This window comes from Haliotis rubra, unplaced genomic scaffold (genome assembly GCF_003918875.1).
Source record: "Haliotis rubra isolate DU_JTF1 unplaced genomic scaffold, ASM391887v1 Scf301, whole genome shotgun sequence".
NCBI classification, from domain to species: domain Eukaryota; kingdom Metazoa; phylum Mollusca; class Gastropoda; order Lepetellida; family Haliotidae; genus Haliotis; species Haliotis rubra.
In genome coordinates this window covers 973717-987131 of record NW_025766971.1, presented here as the reverse complement: position 1 = coordinate 987131, position 13415 = coordinate 973717, and the positions used below count along the sequence as shown (strand labels likewise).

The following is a 13415-nucleotide window of genomic DNA, read 5'->3' as shown; positions in this document are numbered from 1 at the left end:
GCCACTACCTTTGACATATATTCACGTTTTGGGCATCTGACCCCCCGTGAAGATCCGGGTTAGAATTCATCTTCAGTAACCCATGCTTGTCTTAAGAGGCGACTAACGGGATCGAGTGGTCAGGCTCGCTGACTTTGCTGACACATGGCATCGGTTCTCAATTGTGCAGATCTATGCTCATGCTGTTGATCACTGGATTGTCTCGTCCAGAATTGATTATTTACAGACAGACGCCATATAGCTGGAATATTGCTGAGTGCGGCGTCAAACTAAACTCACTCACTCACTCGCTTCTGTTCCTGCAGAGAATTCTCATTATTCTCATTATTTGGAAAGGTTTTCTATTTCACCCAATGCAATGAGCTGCATCACGTCGTTTTTTCTCACTTCACACAAATAATTACATTACTGAGATTTACAAAGCAGGATTACACTGAACTTACTGATGTAAGTAGACAGATGTTCGTTGATGGCTACCAACTATAACATGCAATGGTGTATTAAGTCATCGAAACAAATACTTTCGTCAGAGCCCTACTTTCAAATAGACTTCAACAATTCAGTTTTTTCGTTTTCTCGGTTAGTAGAAACCACTCAGACAACCATTGTGGTTTTATTTGGACACAGGATGTTTTAACTGACCCTCAAGGTAAGGAAACACATATCATTCAGCTTCCATGGTCTTCGTGTCTGGTTTTCCTATACATCGCTACACTCGTGCGAGATTAATGAGAAAATATCCATTTTATTCATGTCCAAAAGTAACTTAATGCCCACATTTGTCTCTTTTAATTGTAAATATTGCTTCTACAGTTTCCTATTACGTATTTTTATAATGCGTGTAAACACAAACTAGATTATATTACACCAACGACATAAAAATCTTAAATCAATTAGTAAATGAACTATATAAGTTCTTAAACACTTAGATTTGTAAATATACTTTTACCGGTATTGAGGGTTAACGAAATAGATCACCTTGTGACGTTAAGGACGTGGATCACCTGGGCCCCGTTCTTCAAAGCGATCGTAACCCTAAGGTGATCGTAACTCCCATACTTTAACATAGGATAACAGCAGTCGTAGCACTACGATCGGTTTGAGGAACGGAACGGGGCCCTGGTTTGTTCTGGGAGATGGTACATTGTCTTTTGTAGGGATGTCTATTGGCAAATAAATTGTATTGCAATATATTGCGACTCAGGAACCCGTATTGCGATACGCATTGCGATATATTGGGGAACTTTGTGTTTGACAGTGAGTGACACTAATTGTGCATGTCAATCGTATTTTTTTATATTATAAATCCCTAAACATGTATGTTATGGTTCTGATAACAGCAATCTCAAAAGCAGGTTGTATAGTCAGGGAATCCATTTTCATTTTTATACAATTTATAGCATGATATTATGCCGTTTTGTCATTGAATTACTAAGAAAAACATTTGTTGTGAATGAAAGTCTGCGCAGATTTTAATCTAAGCTTTGTATGTTCTTTACCCAATATACCAGTTTTCAGATATTGCAATACGTATCGTTTGAAAAGCGTATTGCTATATACCGGTGTACCTAGGACCGGCAGTCCTAGTCTGTTGTAATATAGCGCTCGGGCTCTGTCACCTTGGATTAAGCCCACACCGACACAGTAGTTTATACAGTTGTACCCAACACAAGTGCTCTAACAAAGAGATGTCTTTAATATGGATGAAGACAATCCTATACGGTTACACAATGAACAATTATTGCCAACGTTAATTGCAGGTGGCTGGCAAATTGTTGCTTAATTGACGTCAAACACGTTCACGTGATCGCAGAGATCCAACTAATGCTTCAAGGTGAACATGGATATCGACTGAGCCTGTCGCTAAAGACACGTCACTTAGTGCAAATACTCGACCAGGGCGTCATCTGTCATTGGGGACTTCTTGACAGTGTATCGAGTCAATATTTCTTGGCGTATCTTCGAGCGTGCTTCCAGGGACTATGTTAACGCACCATGCATTCTAGACGGTGCCAACCAATCACGTTTGTCAATAGATAACGGTAGGTGAATTCTGATTGGACAGTCTGAGTGTTTCTGATAATAATCACCCCCGCATGTGCTCTACGTGCAAGGCTTCACGCGTATCAAGGGGGGTGTTTTAGGGATATAAAGTCTCATCCTCTGATATTCTTCCATTGCAAGAAGAACCGGCTTTGGTGCTAGCTGCATTAAGGAAGAGAAACACAGGTATGTCCGAGTTTCGTTTTGTCTTTCATTCTCAGAACTCCACAAGTAGGTCCGTCACCGCTTCATATAATGTGTTTCATCATTTTGTGATATTTGAAAATAATGATTATGTCACAATAGAATTTATGTAATCAATAGAAACATTTCATAATTATATTTTATATTTTGAGATTGTTTTTATGTTCGATAGATCAGTTCCATCACGGATAAAAAATATAATCTAGATTTTTTGTTCATGTTTCCATTATATTTTATTCCGGTGATATTTGTTAATATTTTTGCTTATTGTGCAAGTTCATGATGATGATGTCAAGACGTATCCTGAATATGACACATCTTGCTTGACGTCTTTGCGTTTACCTTTTATGGTGTTAACCTTTCCTTGATTGAATTATTTATCAAGCTCACTAATACCTGTCATATTTTACTAAACAAACAGAACATGCACTGGAGGTAGAAAGGTGAAATTGTTGGATTACAGTCATATGCAGTTTTATATTTTTTCTCATTAAGGTGGTACAAATCCAATGCGGTTCAAAGCTGGAACCTCTCAATATAGTTTAAAATATTATATGTTATATCCTAGTATATGTAATTTTATTTTCACAAATGCTTTCGAATGTTTTACTGAGTTTTATATGTTGTGCTATGGTAATGTGAAGCCATGTTTCAGTGCGTGACACCCCGAGTCACAGTGTAAACCTGCGTGACCTGGCTTAATACAAAAATATCAAACGTAACGCGACATCAGCTTGTGTGTGACATGTAAGACAGATGAGGGATATTTAGCATCTTTCCTCTTCAAATTAGTTTGTACTGGATATACAATGATCTGACTCTGGCTGTCCAAGGTATGAGGTGAATGGGTCCATTTCATTTCTATCTGTGTATTGTGCGTGACACTGTCCACATGCTTCGACTCGAGAAAATGAGAAAGGCGAATACGTTTTCAATCTAACCGAGAGTCACTTTGATAGGAATTAACAGTTTATTCATCTCTGCTTTATCATGTATGAACAGTTAAGCAACAAAAGAGATTCTGAATCTACAGCTTAAACTTTCACCAGTTTTAAGTTTGTTCACCATATTTCATTTCGCAAACACCTGGCATCGTCACTATTTATTAGTGATTCATAAACACATGCTCATGATATAGTCGGAATCGTACAGTGGACTCAGAGAAGTTAATGAATTTGGAAAGGGTTTTGCCGCTTTTATAAAGAGTGGACAATTACTCGCAACTGATTGTACCTTCAGCCTAGGAAATGTCAACTAACAGCGGCGAATACAACAGTACATTGTATTGATTTTAAAGCGATTCTTGTTATCTTCATACCGGAGCGATGAAGCGGGTTTATATCGTACGCCGCAATCAACAGTGTTGGTCATATCACACAGTCACTTGTGTTTATCACAATTCAGACTTAGACCACGAGCTGGGTGCTCACAGACCACAGATCTTAACTAGATCAAGAATTTGATTCGAACGCACGAAATGTGGACCTTTTGCTCTTTGACCTGTGTTTCCAAACATTCCCATTATTTAACTAAAGTGACATTTGGGATACCACTTTCTCAGTAAGGTACAGGGTCCAGATCCACAAAGTGTTCGTAACGTTACGATCTATCGTAACCATATACTACATCATTTTTCGAATGACGTAATGCTACGAACGCTTTGTGGATCGGGCCCCAGATATGGTACAGTTGACCACCTTGTAAATGCCATCGTGTTCCCTCATTATAGTGGAGTCTGCTGTCGGTAGAGACTTCTTGGTGCTATGGAATTGGTCCTGTCGCTTTTATTTTCTGGTAGAGGAAAATACCTAATGTGCTTTTATCACGGTACATGTCACAAGCCTCTAGTTTTAATAATGAACTACTTCCTTACCATACAGTACAGTGGACATACCGCAGTAGCAGGCTAGAGGACCGTTCATAATTTATTGCTGGGGGGATGAAGATGATTTGAAGGAGGGGTCAGCCATTTTGTTCTGAGGAGGTTGGGGGGAGTCATCAAGTTTGTACATAGAAATATTCATAGAAATCATCAGAGAGAAGAAGAGAGAGAGAGACATACAGAAAGAGACATACAGAGAGAGAGAGAGAGAGAGAGAGAGAGACAGAGAGAGAGAGAGAGAGAGAGAGAGAGACAGAGAGAGAGACAGGAGACAGAGAGAGAGAGAGAGAGAGAGAGAGAGAGAGGGAGACAGAGAGACAGAGAAACATTATTAACTGTCCCTAGCTAATAGTCTGATCAAATACATAAGTATCGTGATTAACCACTCCGCTGTTATATGAATAGCCAACAAAATGTGTAGGTGTATCAAGGTCCTATATATATATTTAATTACCCAGTTTAAAGTCAAAGGCATAGCTTAAAGTCAACAGCATTAGAGTCGAACACGTAAGTATCAATATCCTAATGTTTTACCATGGTAACGGAAGCATAGTAGATCAACACTGCGTTGTTTCTCCAAACGTATAGCAATGTGTCATTATTGGTATTCCAAGCAGAATTCATAATTGCATTCTCTGACTAGCCCGCATAAGCTTATATATATATTATTTACAACCAAGGCATCCTTGAAATTAGATATAAACACTACTGTTGATGCTATTGCCCAGATGTCCTCACTGGAATGAATATTAACACTAAAGGTCAAAATATCAACAGTAGACACGTGGAGGAAATGACAAAAATGGTCTATTTTGACTCGTACCATACGTTCCCGATTTGTTTGAGGTGAACATTTGACAAGCCTTTGCATGTGTTTATGACCACCGGCGTGTCAGAATACGATCACCTTTTCATGAACACCTGGTATCATAATTATATTGATACTGATTGATGAACACATGCCCATGATACAGTCGGAATTGTATAATCGATACTGCTTTTAAAAGTTACTTCTTATGGAGATGAAAAGGTTTAGAGCTTTTATCTACGTTTAGCAATAATAATCGCCGCCTTAGGTTAGCATCTCACGAGGATCATTAAAGGAGAGGTGTGACAGTAAATAGATTAAAATTGTTGGGGAGAGAGAAGAGGTCTTTTCAAATCGCTTAAGTTTGCACGTTTCAGATTGTTAAATGTCAAATTTTTTCAGCTTTATACAAAACTGCTGACCTTCGTCACTATGCACAAGTGCGTATGACCGTAAAGTTCATAACAGCAGTTTAGTCCGTCATTCGAACTGACGCAGATCGTCACATGTCATGATTTGCAATGAAAGACTTGAAACAAATTGGACTCAACCTTTGGAAGTGCTGGGAAAATCGATAAACTCGTATGTAAATTATCCGAAGATTAGATGACAACAATTCTTAGGCGTCATTTTGGAAAATCAATAATTGGATCTTTATGTTTACATGTATGATATTGCTTGATGTGTCACCAGAGGCGAGTCTTCAAACAGTTCAAGAAATTTGACACTCACTTATTTGTTTTCAAATAGTTTTTAATGGTCTAAAGGTTGGACAGATATATCCGATCTTCATGTTTACTGTCAACACATTTTGTATATACTTTTTGGAGTTGAGTGTGAGATGTTTGAGAAAAGAATCTGAAAAACAAATGCTACATTTTTCGAGGATTTAAATTTAATTCCACATATCGGATTAAAAACACAGCGAGTGAATTGGATGCATCTCCGCTTTGAATAGTATTTCATAGCTTGTCAGCTGTATGGAAGATGAAAGAGTTTAGTAATGCAGGCCCTGAGTTTTATGATAACGGAATTTTCACAGAAATCCAATAAGACCAAGAATACTCTATCCTGATAACCGCCATATAGCTGGAATATTGTTGAGTGCGGCGTAAAAGTAAACTCACTCACTCACTCTCCTGATAAACATCTGGGTTTAGCTGTAGGTGAAGAGTGGTTGTGTACATTTGTAGCCTGGTGGTTAAAGCATTTGCTCTTTACGCCGAAGACCGGGGTTCGAATCCCCACATGAGTACAATGCGTGAATCCCATTTACGGTGTCCCTTTCCGAATATTGATGGAATACTCACTCACTCATGCCCTAGTGCTGCTGGCCAGTGGTAGAACCAGGAACATACTTCCAGGTGTGCATGTGTGATGTTCATCTGGCGGGTGGTACTGGATTAGTACAACAGGTGTGTCAGTTCAAGAAACACCAGGTGTCCGTCATTACATTGATTTAAACTGAAGTTAAGTTGGTGCCACATCCATAGCTGATTTACCTGTGAAGATCCGGGTTAGAATTGATCTTCAGTAACCCATGCTTATCGTAAGAGGTGACTAACGGGATCGTTTTTCAGGCTCGCTGTCTTTGTTGACTCATTTCATTGCATCCCAATTTTGTAGATCGATGCTCATGCTGTTGATCACTGGATTGTCTGGTCCAGACTCGGTTATTTACAGACCGCCGCCATTTAGCTGGAATATTGCTGAGTGCGGCGTTAAACAAGAATCAAACCAAACCAAACCATTGCTGATTGGAGTGAGTATAGTGATGAGTATACTGTGTGATGAGTATACTGTGTGATGAGTATACTGTGTCATTATGTGTCCTACTGATAGAGGAGCGATAACCAACTCGGTCAACATTCGCAGCAGGCGCCATTCTCTGTCATGCTGTGTCACATTGCGAGTTCCTGGAGTCAGTGCCCGTACCAATTGTCTGTGATCCTGGATTGTTAACCAGGTTTAATGGTGAAAGTGTAACGCCAAGTCTGTGTTTCAAATTTGCAACTCTATCACATAAGTTTGACTATCACGTTGCAGACATTGCCTCAGTCTTGAGCATATGGATAATCATTTACATACAGCTTCTTTTAAGTGAATGGTGACACAGCTGGTCCCTACCTCTCTGTATAACTAATGGAATACAGTCTGGATTAGATCATACATACAACCACTCTACCTCTAACCAGTCGGGGGTTGCATAGTGGTTGAGGTATTTGATCGTCACGCCAAATGACCGGATTCGACTCCCACAATGTTGGACGTGAACACAATGTTGGACGTCAGTGATTGGAATAATGCAAAATGGTGTAAATCTCACTCACTCACTGTTCAGCTGACCAACAAGAGTATATATGCTGTAGAAACATCAAGGGAATATGAAGCACAGAAGACAGTGAGTTACTGAGTGAGTGAGTGTGGTTTTACGCTGCTTTTAGCAATATTCCAGCAATATCACGGCGGGAGACACCAGAAATGGGCTTCACATATTGTACCCATGTGGGGAATCGAACCCGGGTCGAAGAGCGAACGCTTTAACCACTAGGCTACCCCACCGCCCCTAGAGAAGAAAGTGGTTCATAGCAGGAGCGTGCTGTGGTTGACAACAGATCATCGATGAGAGCTGGATTCCTTGTTCAATAGCTTGCTATTCCATACACTTTGTAGCCATCTGAGAACCCCGATCCACTTACTGCTAAGCAACTTCGATGTTGTGTTAGTGTAAAGGAGTGTAAAGGGGGCATTTGCGTTTCAACGCTGTTATAAACATTATATAGCAACCAGTAGACTGTTTAAGGTAACAAGGAGAAACGGGTTTCACGTAACAAAAAGTACCATCCTTTAACTTATCTTGGTATGACGTGACAAGGGATTCGAACAGTTTCGAACTCTACCCACTTGACCACGGATGCAGTCTAAAGCTCTTGGAGGAAAGCCCACAGATTGTTCAAAGTGTAGCGAAATCCAGGATGGTCAAAAACATCATTATCGTGGGTACCAGACATGGGTTACCAGCGACCCTGACAGACAAAGGTTTATGATCAGGGAAAACAGACACATAATTATTATTGTGCTAACAGACAAAGGTTTATGATCAGGGAAAACAGACACATAATTATTATTGTGCTAACAGACAAAGGTTTATGATCAGGGAAAACAGACAAATAATTATGATTGTGCTAACAGACAAAGGTTTATGATCAGGGAAAACAGACAAATAATTATGTTTATTGTGCTAACAGACAAAGGTTTATGATCAGGGAAAACAGACAAATAATTATGATTGTGCTAACAGACAAAGGTTTATGATCAGGGAAAACAGACAAATTATTATGATTGTGCTAACAGACAAAGGTTTATGATCAGGGAAAACAGACAAATTATTATGATTGTGCTAACAGACAAAGGTTTATGATCAGGGAAAACAGACAAATAATTACGATTGTGCTAACAGACAAGGGATTGTGACCAGGGCAGACCGACAAAGTATTTGGATCAGGGTGGATAGACAACGATTATTAACAGGGCAAACAGACAGAAAATTATGATTGTGCTAACAGATTGTGATCAGGGCAGACCGACAAAATATGTGGATCAGGGTGGATAGACAAAGATTATTAACAGGGCAAACAGACAGAAAATTATGATTGTGCTAACAGATTGTGATCAGGGCAGACCGACAAAGTATTTGGATCAGGGTGGATAGACAAAGATTATTAACAGAGCAAACAGACAGAAAATTATGATTGTGCTAACAGACGAAGGATTGTGATGGGGTTGAGTAAGCAGTACCATATAAATTAGACATTGAAAATTAGGTTTGAAATTGTGATGTTATATTTTGTCAAAATCCCGCACATTAATGGAACCGAAATTTGCAATAGTAAGCAATAAACAGTAGAGGGTGAGCAAGAACTCACGATCAACGACTTCTTGCTGCACTGTTATGATTAATATAATACATGTGTAATATATAGTTACAATATGTTCAAGGACAGATGATCAATAATGGTTTATATCTACTGAGATAAAAAGGGTAATGACATCCCCGTGACGAAGCCGGTTAGAATTAGTACCCTGTTTCTTCTTTGCTTGTCGGAAGAGGCGACTTAACGGATGGGGTGGTTGCTGGTCTCTGTTTGTTTGTTTGTTTGTTTGTTTGTTTGTTTGTTTGTTTGTTTGTTTGTTTGTTTGTTTAACCCCACACTCAGCAAAATTCCAGCTTTATGACGGCGGTCTGTAAATAATCGAGTCTGAACAGAATTTAAACATCGAATATCAACGACTTCCACACGAACTAACCTTTAGAGTTGCAGATCTTTTGCATTGTTTCATGAACATAAACTGGAGATACTTAAATTTTATGGTTAGTAATTAGATCAACGAGAAAACGTTTGCAGAGAACGAATTAACATGTATTTTGATTTTCTTCAAATGTTATTTTTTTTTCTCGGGAAATACCAGGATACATTTACAGTTATTCAAGAAATAGTTATCGTTGTTTGAAGGAAAATCATTATAAATATCCAAATAATACAAATCAGTTTGCAACAGATCACTTGTAAGTCATCAGCAAAGGTAGTCATTGAAAACAAGTAACCAACCTGAAACGTTCGCCACGGATCTAACACCACTGTCAGGAGAATAGGATATCCATGCTGTTGGCGACGTTAAACGACACAGGCACGCCGCACTGCATGTTTCGAATACATCTTTGAATTTGATTATGGAAACAGTTTTGTCGCTTATATTTACAAATTGACTCCATTTAGCGTCTGTCAGTAGATAAAGCAACTCCATATTGATACAGTTCTCCATTTATCGGCGGTTAAGCACTTCCTTTATGTTAGCCATGCACGAAAGGCTACAGTTGACGCAGCACGATCTATATTCAGATTTGTCAAAAAAGGATATATTTATTGCGCTAACCCAGCAGTTTATATCATTCTGTAGTGTCTTTCATGAAAGGGTATTGAATGACTGGAAGAAAACGAAACGCAGCAATATTCTTATATTTTGAAAATGCATAAGTATTTGCATTAGTATTGATTAAGATGCTCTGTCTGTAAAACGATTCACCGGAGTGGTCGATTTCGACCAGTAGTTCAGTTATAGTTTTACATGTTTTACATATCAGCGTGGCATAGGCGAAGATACAAAAGTGTCGTAAGTCGTAAATGTTTTCCAACTTTGATGAAACCCAACGGTATGGTTCTGACTTACCAAGGAACGTAATAAGGACGACTCGTTATTCGAAAAACCGGATCATATGTTTCTGGCACGGCTGAAGAATTTCAACTCAACCAATACACTTTTCTCGTGCTCGGCGAATAACTCGGGGGTATCCTAATTACGTGGATCGGTGCTTATAGTGTCAACAACTAGTCCATATTTGATTATATTACACATAGCTGTCATGTATCAGATATATTTGTGAGTGCGGCTATTAACAGCAAACTGTTTTATTTCCATATATATGAGCTGAACAATCCCCACAGGCAATGTAAACAAAGCTCCACTTGATATTTGACATGTGTGCATCTTGAAACCTGCACAAAGTGTTTACTGAGCTCTCTCTGAACATGAACATGTAAAATTTACACACCTGAAGGTCAATATATGTACAGCATTTTAATCAACGATAAATGGAGGTGTGTATTCTGTTGTTGACCTTGTTTAAATGGGGTCACATATTGTGAGGATAATCAGATAAAGACTCGGAGATCCGGAGATCCCTCAGAGAACATTCAGAGCTCGGGGAGGGAACCAGCACCTTCAAACCATGTAAGTGAGGCATATACAAAAATGTATAATTATATAACTTTATATGCTTACTCTTTTTCCTGTTTACATTTTATCTTGACACGTATGGTTGTTTTCGATGTAAAGACCAATGGCCACGTACAAAATATATACTATTTAATAATATTCATCTTAACACTGTAATTAGTCACTGGAAACATTTTTCTTTTACGCAGTGGTTTCTTCAAGTCTCGGTGTTTCTAGATTCACACTGGTTATGATTCTATATTTAATGGCATCATACCCTTGGGTTTAACTGCATATGTACATTTTGTGACACGTAAACTACTTCGGGATTTCCTTTAATATCAGTCGGGGCGGTGGGGTAGCCTAGTGGTTAAAGCATTCGCTCGTCAAGCCGAAGACCCGGGTTCGATTCCCCACATGGATGCAATATGTGCAGCCCATATGTGTCCCCCGCCGTAAGATTGCTGGAATATTGCTAAAAGCGGTGTAAAACTCACTCACTCACACAACCACTCTAATATCAGTCTGACGCACCGTTATTAAAAGTGGAATAGTGTTCAAAGCGGAGTTAAAACAAACTCACTGACACACTCACTCACTCGCGCATGCACTGACTCGTGTATTCATTACTTATTTATGCGTCTACCTTCTCGTTTCCCTCAAGACTGTTAGGACTGTTTTTCAGCAACCGTGCTTGTTTAAGGAGTCGACTGACCAGATCGGGTGATCAGGCTCGCTGACTTGGTTGACACATGTCATTGTGTCCCGATTCCGTTGATCGATGCTCATGATGTCAATCACAGGAATGTCTGATCCAGACTCGGTTATTTACAGACCGCCGTCATATAGCTGGAAATGTTTTCAATGTGGCATTAAACAACGAACAAAGATACTGAGTGTGACCGTTGCCCTTATTAGTATGTGTTTTCAGGTTATTGTCGTGTTCTAGGTGAGAGGAAACAGGATTTAAACTTAAGGTGTTCAAGATTAGTAGCGACACGCAAACACTTATTTGTGTGAGCAATTAGTTTGTGTAAGTGTGTGTTAAGTTTACGCGTAATTGTGAGGTGTGTATGCGAGTGTGTGTGTGTGTATGCGAGTGTGTGTGTGTGTGATATTAGTGTGTGCCAGTGTGTGTTAAGTTTACTTGGAAGTGTGTGGTGTGTGTTTGAGTGTGTGTGCGTGCGTGTGTGCGCGCGTGCGTGCAAGTGTGTTTGTTGGGGGGTGGGGGTGGCTGTGCGTGTGGCTGTGTGCGTGTATGTGTTGCTGTGTCTACAGATTGTAAGTGTATTTTCCCAGCGATATACCACTTAGAAACATTATACTGATTCTTAAGCCGATCACTCCTTGTATTAATTCAGAGGGCCAGATATTGTAACACACTCCATCTATTGGTATAGATGAGTCGCCTTTCAGCTCTCTGGTAAAGGCGCTGTGGAACCACAGAAGTTGTGCGTCGTGTTCAAGCTTTCTAAACTTAACCTTTCATTTTAATCAGTATTCTGACAAACAAATCTTTAAAACTTTCCACACTATTCCCAAAGTGATTATCAGAGATGCTGACAACAGTCGCCTCCAGATTGTGTATCTAATGTACATGAAACGACTAGGCAGCGATGTTTCTTACATCGATGTAAGGATACAAGAAGAAATCTGACATTCAATACAGCTAGAGATATTTCCTTAACAGAGAAAATAAAACATCGTTTCAATCATGGCTGAATCCACACATCTGACAAGTCTCGGGAAATCTCGCCCGACCTATCGCATTACGGGACACGTGTTTTTACGGTGCATAGTGAGATTATTAATAAAACTGCCAAAATGATCAGACAACTGCGTCTCTGGGTATGTCTGGAATGCGTCAAACTGTATTAACACGCACAAAAATGCAACAAACGCTTCTTTTGTTTGGCAACCCTTACTTTTCAAATAGAACCTGTTTTCCCGGACTTCCGACATTGATTTCATAGTCTAACTGAAGCGTTAAGAGGAGGTAGTGTTTACAGTTTCATCTTCAGATATGAAAAACAAATCTCTCAAAACCGGTTTTAACTTTTGGGGGAATGAAAAAAACATATTTTAAATTTCAGTTGTTGTTTTTAAATGTTAAAAGTGTGGCATGTCCGTATTGATTACGCCAGAATTAGAGTGAAATCTCGCGTGAAGTCGATGTCAGTAGACACAGCTATGTAATTACAAACAGAAGCTGAGCGAATGTTGTGTAACGTCACAGACAGCAAAACCCAGCTCTAACGCGGTAGCCTGTAAATAACCAACTCCAGACATGACAAGCCCACTGTAGTCGGCAAACCAGTAGTAACGTTCCCCACTGTAGTCGACAAACCAGTAGTAACGTTCCCCACTGTAGTCCACAAACCTGTAGTAACGATCCTCTCTATTGTCGACAAATTAGTAGTAACGTTCCCCACTGCAGTCCACAAACCTGTAGTAACGATCCTCTCTATCGTCGACAAATTAGTAGTGACGATCGCCACTGCAGTCAACAGACCTGTAGTAACGATCCTCTCTGTAGTCGACAAATTAGTAGTAACGTTCCCCACTGCAGTCAACAAACCTGTAGTAACGATCCTCTCTGTAGTCGACAAATTAGTAGTAACGTTCCCCACTGCAGTCAACAAACCTGTAGTAACGATCCTCTCTATAGTCGACAAATTAGTAGTGACGATCGCCACTGCAGTC

The 13415-nt window shown here is 39.5% G+C and overlaps 1 protein-coding gene across 1 annotated transcript in view; it reads left to right on the top strand.

Moving 5' to 3' along the window:
• Positions 1 to 2122: 2122 nt before the first annotated feature.
• Positions 2123 to 13415, top strand: part of LOC124282732 — a 29694-nt gene continuing 18401 nt past the window's right edge. The window contains exon 1 of the mRNA XM_046718753.1: positions 2123 to 2229. The gene's annotated coding sequence lies outside the window, so the exon portion shown is untranslated. The remainder of the gene's footprint in view (positions 2230 to 13415) is intronic.